Source organism: Aquarana catesbeiana, linkage group LG12 (assembly GCF_042186555.1).
Source record: "Aquarana catesbeiana isolate 2022-GZ linkage group LG12, ASM4218655v1, whole genome shotgun sequence".
Classification (NCBI taxonomy): Eukaryota; Metazoa; Chordata; class Amphibia; order Anura; family Ranidae; genus Aquarana; species Aquarana catesbeiana.
In genome coordinates this window covers 91,864,472-91,880,803 of record NC_133335.1, presented here as the reverse complement: position 1 = coordinate 91,880,803, position 16,332 = coordinate 91,864,472, and positions in this window count along the sequence as shown.

Sequence of the window (16,332 nt, the reverse complement as noted above, 5' to 3'; positions counted from 1 at the left end):
TTTATCCTGTAACCTATTAAACAGTGCTGGAGGGGATGGCAAGGACCAAACGGGGATTTTACATAATTTTCCAAACCTCCTACAAATAGGCCTACCCAAAGCACTTTTGTTTGACACATTGGCCTATTAACTCTGCCAACAGCTAAGCAGCTGCAGCACTGTCACCCCACCAAAGTGCCTTTCCAATGATTCTACCGTGAGGATCAGTAAAAATGCTCCAGGGGGTACTGAGGATAACCCACTCTTACTGTTATGGGCAACCTACTTCACATTTGATTTTATAATTTTACTAGAGTTCTACATTAACTGATCCACTTAAGGGGTCTATGTAACTGGCTATGGTTTTTTTTTTTTTTTTTTTACTACTTTTAAGGGGTCTGTTTATTTATTTTCACTTACACAAGTTGTACACAGCTTTCACCCAGAATATTAGTTGAACTAGATGTGACTATGTGACACACATCCTCTAATTATATTCTATTGGAAAAATGTGTGATTTCTTGAAAAAGCTGTAAGAAGAACATTTAGAAGTAGACCCCTTATGCCCTGTACACACGACCGGTTTTGCCATCGGAATAAACTCTGAAGGTTTTTCCGATGGAATTCCGCTCAAGCTGTCTTGCATACCCACGGCCACACCAAATTCCGACCGTCAAGAACGAGGTGACGTACAACGCTTAAGATGTCTCGTACTTGCTTCAGAGCATGTATTATTTTTGGTATGTCGGAACAGCATACAGACGAGCCGTTTTTCTGATAGGAATTTGTTCCGTCGGAAAAATATACAACATGTTCTCTATCTAAGTCAGTCTGAATTTTTGGACATGAAAAGTCCGATGGGGCATACACACAGTCGGAATATACGATGAAAAGCTCCCATCTGACTTTTTCTGTCAGAAATTACGACCGTATGTACGGGGCATAAGTATACAGCATGCATGCTAGGTAATGTGAAAGTGTAACACTTATAGGTATTTGTTACATCTCAAAATGATCACAGTACTCGCTCAAGACTGGCTCCATCTTTGTTCAGGCATTGTCCTCTACTAGTGAAAAAAAAAAAAATCTGCGCTGTGCTTCCCTTTTTAGATTTTCAGTCTAAAACCAACAACTCTCAAATAAACGTCACAGTTAATAATGCAAGAGGCAATAAAATAAATATACAATCGTGTGAAACAAAGGTCCAGTGAGCATGTGTCCAGTGAAAAGCTTCATTAAACTTCAATAAGCATGTGGCCAGTGAAAAATTACATGTGCAGAGCTATACTCCAGACATACCAACTCCAGTGCACCACCAACGAGAAACAAGAGCCTCTTGCCAGAAATACATGACCCCCACCAACCAAGGTCATGCACGCTTACATGTACTGAAAATGTCACAGGATGAAGATGGCCAGCTTGGTATGGATCAGAACCATGACCGCAGTTAGGTTAGCAATTGAATGAGGGCAGCAGGAGACATCAGAAGAGAAACAAAGCAGACCAGATAGTGTGGCACTATATAAAACCACATTTATAAAGAATCACGGGTACTCACAAGACAATAAATTAAATAAGCTCAAAGCCTGCCCTCCAGCATCGATGGAAGTGATGAAGTCAGCAACTTAGGTTCCGCCCAACATGTTTTGTCCCCTAAAATGCTGGCCAGGGGATGATGTGATCATGTAAACCATAATATCTGCACAGAAGCTTGTCACATGTTTAGTAAAGCTGATAGGTTCACTTTAATACAGGGCATTTGAAACCAACTTTTAGCCCGGGTTCACACCACAACGGGCTGCGGATCGCACAGGAGCGCTGTGCGTCCCTGTTCACCGTTTCAGGGACGAATCAGGGCCGATTCTATGCCTGAATTCGGCCCTGAAACGCAGCCAAAGACGCACAGCGTTTTTGTGCAGTGCGCACCGCAGCCGCCCCGGAGATATGTGAACTGGCTCCATAGGGAGCCAGTCACATTCTTCTGCTATGCGAATTAGAGGTGCGGAAACGCACCTCTAATTCGCATAGGTGTGAACCCGGGCTAAAAGAAGTGTTGGATTTTTTTTTTTTTTTTTAGAGAATCATATTTGTTTAGAAGTGGTTGCAGGTGCTTAATTTTCTCGGGGGGGGGGCAGGGGCAGCCTGCGGTCCCCCCTAGCTAACCAGCCCCCCAGCTCTCTGCTCTGCCTCCCTCAATCTCTGGCGCGCTGGGCTGTGGAGGGGGTGGGAGCTTCCGGCTCAGTCTCTCTCTGCGGCACACAGAGGCTGAGCTGGGTGCCGGTCCACAGATCTGAGCGGATCCCAACCATATGATCGCGATCCTTCCTGAGCCTGGACTGGCTCTTTGATGTCAGCAAACAGTGGACTTTGGCTGTACTTCTCCTTTAAGTAGAATTGTAGCAGTACTTAGAGCTATTTAACAACAATGGGCCTGAAAATTAGTCTTGGCAATAGAAATGCCCCCAGATTGCATTGTGGGGTGCAATTTTCTACCTGTCCGCAAATGTCTGGGAAGAGGCATTGATTGCCAGTAAAAAAATATGGCTGCGGGTCAGCTTCGGAACTGTGCATGCATAGTTCTAAAGCTAGCCAAATGGTACTCAGTGAGCTTGGGCTGTGTGGTGTGCACCTGCACCTAATTTAAAATAAATATATATATATATATATATATATATATATATATATATATATATATATATATATATATATATATACACACACACACACACATGTAAGCTTTATCTGTTCTGTGCAAATATATGAATGTATACAGATAGAAATATACAGTACTGTATACTAGAGAACAGTCTAATTACAAAGACAAATATACACGGATTTGTAAATGAATACGCCTTGTATAATACGATCAGTTTTTATAAGGGGTCAAGTATAAATCTGAAAGTTGACAATGCTTATGATGTGATATATTTGGATTTTGCAAAAGCATTTGAGCACTCTTTTATACATATATTAAAAGTGGATCGTCTGCCACTGTTTCCTGTGAGCCCTCAGTACAAAAGCCGATATTCTGCCAGTGTTTCCTGTCAGTTCTCAGTGCATTAGCTGATATTGTGCCAGTGTTTCCTGTGGGTTCTCAGTACAAAGACTGATCTTCTAATAATGAACAGCATGAACATCATTTTGCTATGCAAAGTGGTTTAAAACACTTGAGTAAACTGGTGTATGTAGAAACTTAAAAATTTGGTCTGATCATGAAGGGTTTGATTACCCACTACACTCCTGTTCTGCACATACTACCCACTGTCATATCTTTCTCCACTGCTCTATACATACCGGGAGCAGCCATACTTTCTGGCACTCATCTACAGTATATCTTACACACCTTGCCTCCATATTGTGTATGCTGTAATAACCTTCTCTCCTGTCACCCCTCCAATATGTTATGTGTGCTGTCATACCCTCCACAATCCTCACCAGAACATACTGCCAGCAGCCATACGTTCTGGCATGCCTCTCCAGCACATCTTACACACCCAGTCTGCATATTGTGTCCAATGTCATAACCTCCACAATCCTCACCTACACATAATGCTTGCTCACACTGTCCATCACTGCTTTACATCGCATTTTTATTCCATACAAGATATAAAAGAATATTACAGAATGTAACATCCATTTAAAGGCAACTATACAAGACACAATAGCCTTCAGCCCAAACAGTGGTATAGGAAGCACTGATTACATTTTCCATGTGATAATGGAACACTCATGTATAATGGTTACAAAGTGTTATAATCTCTATGCGTTTCACTTCAAAAGCTTCAGCAGGAGACCACTTATTGTGAGCTGGTATATGTGTAAAAAGGCATGGGCATGCGGTCAACAAAGAAAGGAAAGGGTCAGGTAAGCCAGGTCCAAACTGCAAAATCATCAACAGAGGAAGGCACAAATATAGAGGGGCATCACCTCAACCAGGACTATATAACCATCCAAGCAGCACAGGAACCCACGACACAAAAAAGCCTATAATGAGGTTATAAAGCCTCAGAGGGACATTGTTGTGAGGATTCAGGCCATGGCATGCACTCCTCCCCCCAACAAACAGACAGTTTTGTATCTATAAGGCATGATGAAAAAGGTATAAAGAAAGTGTGAGATTGAGTCTGTTGCATTAGGGATGGCATATTTCTTCAGTTGCTGTAATATATGATAGAGCCATATATCACTATAATTAATAAATAGAACAAATAATTTGAGTATGGTAATGACACTGTTAAAATCGCATGACCTGTAAAGGCCCTTCAATATAGGTATTCATCTTTTATAGGAATCACTGGCACCTCACTGTGAAGGTACCATATGTTTTAATAATTCTGTATAGGAATAAGATTTTGCTTCTAGATACATTTTCTTGAAATAATCCAAATCATTCAGGCTTTACAGACAGATAGAGATGACAAACTAAGGTTATAAATTCAAAATGTTCATAGATGAATACCTTATGATACGTTCTCTGTATTTTTCTGATATCTATATCCATCGCATCAGTTCATAAAGGAAAACAAAATTATTTAGCTTGTTAGACTTTATACCAGGTTTCCCCAAGACCATGGACACTAGCAAAAACATATTAAAATATTAGTAAGACCAGAAAATAGACTAGCAGTAAAAACCTGGTGACAAAACTTGTCAAGATAGGCTGAGTCATTTTCCTTCCCCTTTTCCTTCTAACTCAGAATGTCGTCAGTGACACGTCTAATTTAAATAGCACCACTTTCCACCACTGAAAATGAACTTAACCAGCACTGTACATAAAAACACTGCATTATAGTTTAAAACAATTATAATCAAAATTCAATCCAATCAAATCACTAATATATACAGTATCTCACAAAAGTGAGTACACCCCTCACATTTTTATAAATGTTTTATTATATCTTTTCATGTGACAACACTAAAAAAATTACACTTTGCTACTATGTAAAGTAGTGAGTGTACAGCTTGTATAACAGTGTAAATTTGCTGTCCCCTCAAAATAACTCAACACACAGCCAATAATGTCTAAACCGCTGGCAAAAAAAAATTAGTACACCCCTACCCTAAGTGAAAATGTCCAAATTGGACCCAAAGTGTCAATATTTTGTGTGGCCACCATTATTTTACAGCACTGCTTTAACCCTCTTGGGCATGGAGTTCACCAGAACTTCACAGGTTGCCACTGGAGTCCTCTTCCACTCCTCTATGACAACATCATGGAGCTGGTGGATGTTAGAGACCTTGCTCTCCTCCACCCTCCGTTTTAGGATGCCCCACAGATGCTCAATAGGGTTTAGGTCTGGAGACATGCTTGGCCAGTCCATCACCTTTACCCTCAGCTTCTTTAGCAAGGCAGTGGTCTTCTTGGAGGTGTGTTTGGGGTCGTTATCATGTTGGAATACTGCCATGTGGCCAGTCTCCGAAGGGAGGGGATCATGCTCTGCTTCAGTATGTCACAGTACATGTTGGCATTCATGGTTCCCTCAATGAACTGTAGCTTCCCATTGCTGGCAGCATTAATGCAGCCCCAGACCATGACACTCCCATCACCATACTTGACTGTAGGCAAGACACACTTGTCTTTGTACTCCTCACCTGGTTGCCGCCACACACGCTTGACACCATCTGAACCAAATAAGTTTATCTTTGTCCCATCAGACCACAGGACATGGTTCCAGTAATCCATGTCCTTAGTCTGCTTGCCTTCAGCAAACAGTTTGCGGGCTTTCTTGTGCATCATCTTTTTTTTTTTTTTTTTTTTTTTAATTCTTTATTTTATTTTTGAAAGGTAATCATATGAAAACTCGGATACATTCCGGAAGAAACATATACACACAACAATAGTCTCTCCCATGGCACTCAAAAGTACAGTCATTTTATACATAAGAAAAACTTACGTTATCCATAGGGTACCATCAGTTTGTAGAAGGATAGGGAGGTTAGGTATGACACATGACCACTCTTTTAATGGCAAAATACCGTATTTTATATAGAAAGGAAGGTAGCGTGGATCACTTCGATCCCGGGGTCAGACACCCCAAAGAAAAAAAAAAAAAAGAAGGGGGGGTTGAAAGAAGAAGAAAGAGGGAAAAAGGGGGGGAGTGGAGATGCATGTATCTCCATCCAGTCTCGCCATCCCCGTCGGGGGAACACGCAAGGTCGACGTATTGTGGGAGGTTAGACCATAAGCTCATTATATTCCTCAGAGTACACAAATTCGTGCCACCAAAACCATTTTTTTGAAAATTGCTCACTGAGGCGCTTCTCTGTGGCCACCAAGTCTTCCATTGCCCTTATCTCTGACTCCTTTCTCAACCACATGGCCACCGAGGGGGGCTGCGCCCGTTTCCAAAGCAGGGGGACGCAACTCTTTGCCGCCGTAAGCAGGAGAGGGATAATTGATTTCTTATAGACTTTGGTGGGGATCTCGTGGTGGTGAAGAAGGAAGAATTCAGGGGTCTCTGGTATCTCTCGGTCTGTGAATTTTTGCACTATGCGACGAACTTCCGTCCAGAAAGGACGGAGGGTTCGACAGGACCAGAAGACATGGAGCAGCGAGCCAGTCTCCTCTCCACATCTCCAGCAAAGGCTTGTACTCTGGGGGAACATCTGATGTATTCTTTCCGGGGTGTAGTACCACCAGGCTAGTAGCTTGTATCCTACCTCTTGGTGTCTAGCGCAGATGGATGTCTTATGAACGAAAAGAAAGAGCCGATCTATTTGTTTCTCTGTAAATTGCACCCCTAGGTCCCGTTCCCACTTGGATATGTAAGGAGGTCTAGAGTCTTGGGGTTGAGCAAGTAAAAGTTGGTAAGTCAGGGAGATAGCATGTCTCAACGGGGTTTGTTCCAAGCACATCAGTTCAAAGGGGTTAATTGCCTCTCAAACAACTCAGGTGGGGGTATGGACCCAATAAAATGGGTTAATTGAATCTTTTGCCAAAACGATAAACCCGCCAGGGCTGAATCCTCTGTGATTTGTTGCCTGTTCTTCCTTGTGCATCATCTTTAGAAGAGGCTTCCTTCTGGGACGACAGCCATGCAGACCAATTTGATGCAGTGTGCGGCATATGGTCTGAGCACTGACAGGCTGACCCCCCACCCCTTCAAACTCAGACATATGAGTGCTGCCAGCATTCCTGCAATTTCCCGAAGACAACCTCTGGATATGACACGCATGTGCACTCAACTGCTTGGGTCGACCATGGCGAGGCCTGTTCTGGGTGGAACCTGTCCTGTTAAACTGCTGTATGGTCTCAGTTTTAGGGTCTTGACAATCTTCTTATAGCCTATGCCATCTTTATGTAGAACAACAATTATTTTTTTTCAGATCCTCAGAGAGTTCTTTGCCATGAGGTGCCATGTTGAACATTCAGTGACCAGTATGCGAGACTGAGAGCGATAACACCAAATTTAAAACACCTGCTCCCCATTCACATCTGAGACCTTGTAACACTAACGAGTGACATGACATTGGGGAGAGAAAATGGCTAATTGGGCCCAATTTGGACATTTTCACTTAGGGGTGTACTCACTTTTGTTGCCAGCGGTTTAGACATTAATGGCTGTGTGTTAAGTTACTTTGAGTGGACAGCAAGTTTTCACTGTTATACAAGCTGTACACTCACTACTTTACATTGTAGCAAAGTGTCATTTCTTCAGTGTTGTCATATGAAAAGATATAATAAATATTTATAAAAATGTTAGGGGTGTACTCACTTTTGTGAGATACTGTGTATGTATGTGTATATTTATATATATTTATTTATAAAATCTCCAATCAATTATAACCAATCAGTTCTAAATGTAAACTTTTTTTTTACACAGATGAATATTAGATCCATATTTTTCAGTAAATATGTTGTGCTACTAAAGTTAATAGCTACAAGTAAGTAGTTGTTCAAATCATTACCAGCATAAAGAGAAAAAAAAATCATTAGATGATGCCAATGGCTAACTGGCTAACCTCCCTTTTGTCTAAATTATAAATGACTTTAAAAACAAATAAAACACACTCTTTTCTAACAAAATGTTTTACAGGAAAGGGAATACATGGTTTAGAAAGCTTAAACATGGTAATATACAGAAGATACAAACATAAAATAGGCGTTTGTAATAATTACTAAAACCAGTAAAATGCAACATTGTGTATTGACCCCAAAGAATCACAATAGTAAGGATGAGCAGCTATAAAAAATGTCACATTGTATGTATATAAGAAAATATGTAAAATTGCTAAAAATCTAAAAGTTAAAGTGACATTAAATTCTAGCTAAAAAAAATATCCACAGTATATTCTATTGAAGTATGTATTCCTAACTCAGTAAAAAAAGGCTTAATAAAACACTATGATTAACATCAAAAAACTTATGAATAACATAAAAATCTTTATATATCATGCATACTGGTTGTTACATAAAAAAAATGAACACAAAAAATAATGAATTGATAACTGACCTTGAAAATCTTAGTGTATAATGCTGTAATACCACTAGGTGGAGCAAACATCCTTGTGTTCGTAAACTAGATACTAAGTGACTGCAGACGACTCAATTCTTACTGAAAATGTTGCTACTAACTTGAAACAGCAGTATAGAACTGAGATATGTTGTGGAAATTGGATGCAGGGTGGATATAAGAACCAATATAACCAAAACCTTAAAACCTAATAAATTGTTATATATCCAAAGGTAAAATAGATCACAGGATGGTGTGTGTTCAGTCGTGTCCAGGGATGGACTGGCCATCGGGACTACCGGGAGTTTCCCGGTGGACCGATGGCTCAGTCGGCCGGTTTCAGTAGCCTCCTATTGCCTCGCAGGTCCGGGGCGATCTACCCGTCAATTGCCAACAGCTGGCGCCTGACTGGTAGATCGAGATTTAGTATGTATGCATACTAGTATGCAGAGTAGCGCAGGAAGCGTCTCTCTGTAAGTTCTCTCTCTCATGTCATGCAGCGCTGCTCGCTCCCCGGCGGCCCCTCCTCTCTTCTCGTCTATCCCAGATGATGTCACAAGCCAGTGGGGATACACGAGAAGAGAGGAGGGGCCGCCGGGGAGCGAGCAGCGCTGCATGACATGAGAGAGAGAACTTACAGACAGACACTTCCTGCATGCTGGCCAGACTAGTAAACAATCCCATAATGTGCCCCATAATGTGCCATGTGCCCTGATGATGTGCCCCCTGATGTGCCCCGTGCCCTGATGTGCCCCGTGCCTTGATGTGCTATATGCCCTGATGTGCTATGTGCCCTGATGTGCCCCGTTCCCTGATGTGCTCTGTGCCCTGATGTTCTATGTGCCCTGATGTGCCATGTGCCCCGTGCCCTGATGTGCCATGTGCCCTGATGTGCCCCGATGTGCCCTGATGTCCTATGTGCCCCATGCCCTGATGTGCTATGTGCCCTGATGTGCTATGTGCCCCGATGTGCCATGTGCCCTGATGTGCCCCATGCCCTGATGTGCCCTGATGTGCTATGTGCCCTGTGCCCTGATGTGCTATATGCCCTGACCTGCCCCGTGCGCTGATGTGCTATGTGCCCTGATGTGCCCCATGCCCTGATGTGCTATGTGCGCTGATGTACTATGTGCCCTGATGTGCTATGTGCCCTGATGTGCCCCGTGCACTGATGTGCCCTGTGCCCTGATGTGCTATGTGCCCTGATGTGCTATGTGCCCTGATGTGCCCCGTGCACTGATGTGCCCTGTGCCCTGATGTGCTATGTGCCCTGATGTGCTATGTGCCCTGATGTGCCCCGTGCACTGATGTGCCCTGTGCCCTGATGTGCTATGTGCCCTGATGTGCTATGTGCCCTGATGTGCCCCGTGCCCTGATATGCTATATGCCCTGATGTGCTATGTGCCCTGATGTGCCCCGTTCCCTGATGTGCTATGTGCCCTGATGTGCCCCGTGCCCTGATGTTCTATGTGCCCTGATGTGCCCCAATGTGCCCTAATGTGCTATGTGCCCTGATGTGCCCTGATGTGCTATGTGCCCCGTGCCCTGATGTGCTATGGGCCCTGATGTGCCCCAATGTGCCCTGATGTGCCATGTGCCCTGATGTGCTATGTGCCCTGATGTGCCATGTACCCTAATGTGCTATGTGCCCCGATGTGCCATGTGCCCCGTGCCCTGATGTGCCCCGATGTGTCCTGATGTGCCCCGATGTGCGCTGATGTGCTATGTGCGCTGATGTGCTATATGCCCTGACCTGCCCAGTGTGCTGATGTGCTATGTGCCCTGATGTGCCCCATGCCTTGATGTGCCATGTGCCTGATGTGCTATATGCCCTAATGTGCCCCGTCCTCTGATGTGCTATGTGTCCTGATGTGCCCCGTGCTCTGATGTGCTATGTGCCCTAATGTGCCCCGTGCCCTGATGTGCCATGTGCCCTGATGTGCCCCGATGTGCCATGTGCCCTGATGTGCCATGTGCCCCGATGTGCCATGTGCCCGGTGCCCTGATGTGCCATGTGCCCTGATGTGCCCCAATGTGCCCTGATGTGCTATGTGCCCTGATGTGCTATGTGCCCTGATGTGCCATGTGCCCTGATGTGCCCTGATGTGCTATGTGCCCTGATGTGCCCCATGCCCTGATGTGCTGTGTGCCCTGATGTGCCATGTGCCCTGATGTGCCATGTGCCCTGATGTGCTATGTGCCCTGTGCTCTGATGTGCTATGTGCCCTGATGTGCCCCGTGCGCTGATCTGCTATGTGCCCTGATGTGCTATGTGCCCTGATGTGCCCCATTCCCTAATGTGCTATGTGCCCTGATGTGCCATATGCCCTGATGTGCCATATGCCCTGATGTGCTATATGCCCTGATGTGCTATATGCCCCGTTCCCTGATGTGCTATGTGCCCTGATGTGCCCCATGCCCTGATGTGCCATGTGCCCCGTGTCCTGATGTGGCCAGTGCCCTGATGTGCCCCGTGCCCTGATGTGCCCTAATATGCTATGTGCCCTGATGTGCCCCAATATGCCCTGATGTGCCCCATGCCCTGATGTGCTATGTGCCCTGATGTGCCCAGATGTTCCCCGTGCCCTGATGTGCTATGTGCCCTGATGTGCCCCGATGTGCTATGTCCTGATGTTCTATACCCTGATGTGCTGTGCCCTGTACCCTGATGTGCTGTGCCCTGTACCCTGATGTGCTGTGTCCTGTACCCTGATGTGCTGTGCCCTGTACCCTGATGTGCTGTGCCCTGTACCCTGATGTGCTGTGTCCTGTACCCTGATGTGCTGTGTCCTGTACCCTGATGTACTGTGGCCTGACGTGCCCTGATGTGCTGTACCCTGATGTGCTGTGCACTGTACCCTGATGTGTCGTGCCCTGATGTGCCCTGTACGCTGATGTGCTGGGCTCTGTACCCTGATGTCCTGTACCCTGTTGTGCTATACCTTGATGTGCTGTGCCCTGTACCCTGATGTGTTGTGCCCTGATGTGCCTTGTGCCCTGATGTGCTGTACCCTGATGTGCTATGCCCTGATGTGCTGGGCTCTGTACCCTGATGTGCTGTGCCCTGATGTGCTATGCCCTGATGTGCTGGGCTCTGTACCCTGATGTGCTGTGCCCTGATGTGCTATGCCCTGATGTGCTGGGCTCTGTACCCTGATGTCCTGTACCCTGATGTGCTGGGCTCTGTACCGTGCCCTGATGTGCACTGTACCCTGATGTGTTGTGCCCTGGGCCGGTCTGGATGAAGTCCAGGGCCACATTTTTGTCCCAGTCCAGCCCTGGTCATGTCCGACTCTTCGTGACCTCATGGACCATCAGCGTCAGGCTTTTCTGTCCTCCGCTGCTTGCTTAACATTGTTTCGATGATGCTATCTATCCATCTTGTTTTCTGTCGTCCTCTTCTCCTTTTTCCTTCCTTTTTTTCCAACATCAGTGTTTTTCCAATGAGTCCTCTCTTCGCATTAGATGGCCAAAGTATTTGAATTTCAGCTTCAGATTCTGTCCTTCCAGTGAATATTCAGGGTTGATTTCCTTCAAGATTGACTGGTTTGATCTTCTTGCTGTCCAAGGGACTTTCAAGAGTCTTCTCCACCAACACCATAGTTCAAAAGCATAAATTCTTTGGGCCTTCAGCCCTCCTTATGGTCCAACTTTCACAGCCATAGGTTACTACTGGGAATACCATAGCTTTGACCATACGGCACTTTGTCGGTAAGTTAATGTCTGCTTTTTATAACGTTGTCTAGGTTTGCCATTGCTTTCCTCCCAAGAAGCAAGCGTCTCTTAATTTCATGGCTACAGTTACCGTGATCTTGGAGCCAAGAAGATGAAATCTGTCACTATTTCCATTTCTTCTCCTTCTATTTGCCAAGGAGTGATGGGACCAGTTACCATGATGTTAATTTTCTTAATGTTAAATTTCAGGCCTGCTTTTGTGCTCTCCTCTTTTACCTTCATTAAAAGACTCTTTAGTTCTTCTTCTCTTTCTGCCATTAATGTGGTATCGTTTGCATATCTCAGGTTGTTGAGATTTCTCCCAGCGATCTTAATTCTGGCTTGGGATTCGTCGATCCTGGCATTTCGCATGATGTACTCTGCACATAAGTTAAATAAGTGGGGTCACAATAAACATCCTTTCTGCACTCCTTTCTCAATTTTGAACCAGTCAGTTATTCCATGTCCTGTTCTAACTGTTGCTTCTTGACTTGCATACAGGTTTTTCAGAAGACAGGTAAGGTGGTCTGGTATTCCCATTACTTTTAGTATTTACCACATCTTGTTGTGATCCACACAATCAAAGGCTTTACTGTAGTTAATAAAGTAGAGGTAGACATTCTTCTGGAATTCCCTTGCTTTTATCATGATCCAGGGAATGTTGGCAATTTGATCTCCAGTTCCTTTGCCTCTTCAAAATCCAGCTTGTACTAGAACAGGTAATAAACTGATCAATTGAGTAAGTCTGTCCAGAGCTCTCTGAAAAACTGTGTTGACCATGTTAAATAAGTTGGGATGTGGTATATTTAGGTTTCTTACATTTGAAAATTCCTTGCCTATTACCAAATAAAACATTCTACGGAGATCTGTTTGTGTTGAGTTCATTTTTCTAGTTGCTATTATGCTTTTGATATTTGTGTCCCATGATGTATGAAAAAGAGCACAAGAGTCAGGCTAATATTCATTACCTACTGGGTTATACTTCATCTCCAGGTGAATGGACACTGGTAGAGCAAAGGTCTTTAGACGGGAAGTGATCCCCTATATAACCCCTCCCATACAGGAAGTACTTCAGTATTTTACCAGTGTCTGCAAGGTGGATGGCATGGTTTGTTTGAGCTCTCTGAGCTCCAGGTCTCTAGTCCCACAAACGGTTCTTAAATGAATCAAGGGATTAACCGATCGGATCCATTTGACACAGGCTTTATATGCTTAGATAAATGGTACCCGAGCCTCGCAAAGAAGACTCAAGATCCTGCGTGGTTTTGCCTGTTTTCGCCTCCGGGTAAGTGAAACCCCTTTATTTATTATTGTGGGGTGTCCCAGTGATTGTAACAAGCAGTCAAGCTAGCTAGAGGCTGGACACCTATGTGCGGTGACCATACGGGGGTGTTTTGGGCTAGTTTTGCTTGTTTGCAAAGTGTACCTTTTTTGCCTGTGTCTGGCTGTTTTTTACCTGTATGATGGCTTACGCCGGTGCGCCATTTCGCCTTGGTTCACCAGGGCGCACGTGCGTTCGCAGGAGTGCCGCTATGCTTAGCAGTTGTTTGGCAGTCATGGCGCACATGAATTCACAAAACCCCTGCTGGACCTAGCAGTTTGTTTGGCGGCCATGACACACGCGGCTTCACCACACATGCGCAGTAGCCCTTATCTGGGCATATGATGATTCGCGTCATACACTAATACAGCCATGCCGGTTCGCCGGGACCACGCATGTACATGCGCACGCATGCACAGAACATTCCGGCGCACAGCCAGCTTATTTAATCTGTATATGCTAAACATGTGGTGCTTCCAGAAGGCAGCTATGTGAACAGACACTTGCAGCGGTTCATTTCTCCTTACCCAGGTCATGTGAGTCACCAGGTGTTGCTTGGCAGGCTAAGGTGCTTAGCGGGATTGTTGCATAGGGGCTTGGTGAGCCCTATTAAAGGGTCTCCCTTCTGAGGTGTTTTAATACTACACCTAAATACTCTATTTTTGTGGCTAGTAAATGTCTTCAAAAAAGTGGAGTGGGACTAACACTACAGGGAAGGGCACACCTATGCCATCAGTAGTTCCTGGTGAACCTAGTTGTATCCCTAGTGTTGTATCCCCTGAAGAACCAGAGGCTACCAGGCAATCTGAGCCGCTGCGCCTATCTGGTATTGTGCCTACCGTCAACGCTGCTGCTTCACCCTTTATCACCAAGGATGAACTGTCCTCCTCACTAGCCAGGTTAGAGCACAGGATTGCTGACAGAATTGCCTCCATCCCGCAGGGTGGCAAAAAGCGTGACAGATCCCCCTCCCTGGAGCCCCCTAGCAGGAATGGGTTGAGGATGGGGAAGAGCTAAAAGCTCGGGATTGTGTGGAGGGCCTGGCGGATGAGTCTGCTTCCGAGCAATCTGGACAAAAAGGTATCTAGTTGATGTCTGCCTCTCAGTCGCAGAGGCTTTTCATCCTGACCGAAATGGTTTGTTCTGCCTTTAAGTTGCCTCTTGCAGAGGTGACTGAGCCCCCCTGGTCCTCCTGGGATCCCTGAGGCCTCTTCTGGCCGCACAGGCTTTCCCCCTACACCCCCTGCTGGAACAGGCGGTGTATGCTGATTGGGAACAACCTGACAGGATTTTGTTCCTCCTAAGAGGTATTCCCTTTTATATCCCATGGATGAAAAATGTGTTAAAAAATGGAGCATGCCAGCAGTAGATGCAGCAGTCTCTTCCTTAAACAAGAACTTAACTTGTCCGGTAAATAACACACAGGGCTTGAAAGACCCTGTTGACAAGAAATTGGAGTCATTATTAAAGGCTTCCTTTTCTTTGGCCAGTTCAGCTATTCAGTCAGCTGTAGCAGCAATTGGTATCTGCCAGTCCGTAAAGGATCGGGTCAAATGGCCTGATAGGCCTAACCAGGAGGATAATCTGCCTGAAAATAGGACAGATATTCCTCGAGCACTGTGTTTTGCTGTTGATGCCTTAAAAGGATTCAATACAGCAGGTTTCTTGTTTGGCTCTCTTGTCTGTACGTATGCGCAGACTTTTGTGGCTTAAGAACTGGTCAGCCGAGCTTCCTTGTGAAAAATTATTGGCAGGTTTCCCTTCTCATAGGGAATGTATATTCGGTGATCATTTGGACAAATGTATCCAAAAGATTTCCAGAGGGAAGAGTTCTCTACTTACTGTGAAGAAAAGCACCAGGTGTCCCTCGTTTAAAACTTCAGGGACTGCTTCCTCAAATGTCTCAGCCTGCCACCAACAGGGCTCTAGGGTCAGGGCCAGAAAAAGCCCTGAGTCCAAAACTCTTCTAAACCCAGCAGCAAGCCCTACTTTTGAGGGGACGCCACCACTCCATCGGGTGGGGGGAAGGCTGCTGCACTTTGCGGACATTTGGAGAACGATAATTCAAGACGAGTGGGTCACCTCAATTATATCCTGCAGTTACAAGCTGGAGTTGCGGGGGGGTTCCCCCTCAGAGGTTTTTAAAATCCAGCGTTCCCTTGGATCCTCCAAAAAGAGAGACTTATTGCTTCAGGCACTACATCATTTAATGCCTCAAGGAGTGATTGTGCAGGTTCCTGTATCCGAAAGAGCAAACCTGTTTTACGGTTTAAAAACCAAACGGGGTCACAAGGCCCATTTTTGGACCTAAGATGTCTGAACCAGTATCTACTAAATCCAGTCCTTTCAGATGGAGTCTGTCGGCTCAGTTGTAGCCTCGCTCCAAGACTTTTTAGCCTCCATCGATATAAAAGAAGTGTATTTACGCTAATCTATCTTTCAGCCTCATTAGAGGTTCCTGCGATTTGCAGTAGAGGAACGTAATTTTCTGTTTGTGGCTCTACCCTTTGGGGTTGCTACAGCTCCCTGGGTGTTCACAAAGGTTCTAGCACCAGTACTGGGTCTTTTAAGGGCCAAAGGGATCCTGGTGCTTGGGTATCTGGACAACCTCCTGCTCAGAGATCACTCATTACAGGCTCTAGAACAGAGCATAACATGCACAGTGCGGTATTTGAAAAGCTTAGGCTGGAGCAGAAATACCGAAAAGTCAGCCTTGAAACCAGCTCAAGGTCTAAAGTATTTAGGTCTGATCCTAGATATGGTCCAAGCAAGAGTATTCTTGACACCTGCAAGGATCTGTGCCCTGAAGAATCAGGTGCATCAGATAAGGGCCACCAGACAACACTCCATTCGGCTCTGTATGAG